We start from the raw sequence: 2,500 nt of genomic DNA, 5'->3' as shown, positions 1-2,500 counted from the left end.
TGGAAATGGGAAATAAAAACACAAGGCGTGTTAAAGGCTGGTTAAACTGTCGAAAGAAACAAGGCGTTAATGTTTCAGAAGCGCCTATTGAAAGACGTCTCTCAAGCTGCTCCCTGACTGGGCCCTGTCCATTGTCACGTTAATCCCAGGGCGGGGCGGGACTGCTTTGACCGGGAGACCTGTTTTCTGGGACGCAGGTGTGACATTCCAGGGAGGCACCTACTTTGTGCTGATTCGAAACGACCACGACAACGGCAACTTGCAGTTCTATATTACAACAACAACAACGCGCGTGTGGTAGTTGGGAGGGGCTGCGTTCGCGCTCTCCCCCCTGCATTGAAACTCAAAGTTCGATTTTCAATCCCATAGTCCACCAATCGGATGGGAGACGGTGTGTGTGTGTGTGTGTGTGTGTGTGTGTGTGTGTCAGTGTCAGTGTCAGTGTCAGTCAGTGTCTCTCTCTCTCTCTCTCTCTCTCTCACTCTTACTCAGAGCTGCTGTGGAAGGAAACCTTTTTAAAAAGAACTTGCATATTGAAAAAAAGATGTGTCTCAAGCTGCCGGGGCCCTGTCCATTGTCACGTTAATGGCAGGACGGGGCAGGACTGCTTTGACCAGGAGACCTGTTTTCTGGGACGCAGGTGTGAGATTCCAGGGGACCTGCTTTGTGCTGATTTCCCTGCCTCCCTCCCTCCCCCCCAGGACTTCCTTCTGAACACCTTTGTCGTTTAATCGAGGGCCAAAAGCCTGCCTGTGAAAGGGAAGGATCAGCCGGTCAGCCCCCTGCTGGTCGCTGCTGCCAGTGCAGCAGGCGTGCGTGTGTCCTCGGCCTCGTGTCCAGGTCCCTCAGGGACTTGAGGCAGCTCTCCCCGGTGGTCTCGTGGTCAGGACCGGGCTTCGAATCCCAGTCGGGGGGGGATGACTTTCTGCTGCAGATTAATTGGCATGAAGGAAAGTCTCCCCTCCTGAGCGTAAAGCTCCACCCTCACCACCACCACCGCCTTTTCCTCCCCTTGACAAACGGACAGACAGACAGTCAGACAGTCAGTCCAGTTCGGGAGCGCAGCTTTCATTAAGCAATGGCGTTTGTGACAACTCATCGTCTGACAGGTTGATGATTTCCCCACACGCCTCCTGCCGAATAAAAGGCTCACCCTCCCGGACACTACCCCCAGAATCACCCACCCCCCCCCCCCCGGGGTGAATATTAAGCCCGAGAACACCGACTGTAACCAACCGCAGTGAAAAGTTGAAGTGGCAACTCATTAACCAGATTTATTTTGGGCAACTCATTAACCAGATTTTTTGTTCATTTGGTTTATGAGTTGCCAAGTGTAAATCTGGTTAATGAGTTGCCACTTCAACTTTTCACTGCGGTTGGTTACAGTCGGTGTTCTCGGGCTTAATATTCGCCCCAGGGGGGGTGTATAGCGGGCGATGGCCGGTGTGGAGTGCGTTTTTTGGGGGTTGATTTTCACTTTGCCTCGCTGGTGGAATTTGTGGGAGGCAGGCAAGGGGATTGGTGTGGGCTGGTGGGCGGCAAGGGAGATGCTTGCTTCGGGGTGTTATCCTCACTTTGGTCCGCTGGTGAGAGTAGGCAGCGGCAGGCCGGCAGGCAGGCAGGCAGGCAGGCAAGTGTGATGTAGTGTGGGGTGCAGTGCAGTGCAGTGCAGTGCTGCCCTGTCGTTTATGAAAGGTTGTAATGACACTGCTTTGCAGCTGACCATGTCCACTGATTTGTGACGCCCGTATGGAGGCTGATATCTCAGGAGGGCCGAGGCCGATTTCCTCCGGGGACGGCTCGTCGCGTGCGGCAGGACGAGGCGCAGCGGACGGTACCGAGCGCTCGGAGGTGCGGCGCTGCCCGCCGGAGGTACAGCGAAAGGCTGCAAACCGCTTTCCGCCTGCTAACTCGGCGGCCGTCAGACCGACCGACTCCGCTTTACCACCGGAGCTAGAGTCGGGCAAGGGGCACCGAAGGGTACCGGAAGGATCGCGTTCGCACGACGGGAAGTCGACTAGCGGGCCGCCGAAAGCGAGCCGGGGGCCCCCGGTTTTTCTGTCCCACCTGGAGACTGATATCTCAGGAAGGCCGAGGCCGATTTCCTCCGGGGACGGCTCGTCGCGTGCGGCAGGACGAGGCGCAGCGGACGGTACCGAGCGCTCGGAGGTGCGGCGCTGCCCGCCGGAGGTACAGCGAAAGTCTGCGAACCGCTTTCCGCCTCCTCTCACCGCACGGCTCTCCTTTTCACCCACTGGCGGATTTTCACCCTCCGACTGCTCGCTACCGTCCGCTGCGCCTGGTCCGGGCCCTGTCCGTTGTCATGTTAATGGCAGGGCGGGGCAGGACTGCTTTCACCAGGAACCCGGTTTTCTGGGTCAGAGGTTCCAGGGGACCTGTTTTGTGCGGACTTCCCTGTGTCCGTCCCTCCATGCCTTCCCCCCAGGACTTCCTTCTGAACACCTTTGTCGTTTGAGCGAGGGCCAAAAGCCTGCCTGTG

Source organism: Heptranchias perlo, unplaced genomic scaffold (assembly GCF_035084215.1).
Source record: "Heptranchias perlo isolate sHepPer1 unplaced genomic scaffold, sHepPer1.hap1 HAP1_SCAFFOLD_383, whole genome shotgun sequence".
Classification (NCBI taxonomy): domain Eukaryota; kingdom Metazoa; phylum Chordata; class Chondrichthyes; order Hexanchiformes; family Hexanchidae; genus Heptranchias; species Heptranchias perlo.
The sequence above is the reverse complement of the archived record's forward strand: the minus strand, read 5'-3'. Positions refer to the sequence as shown.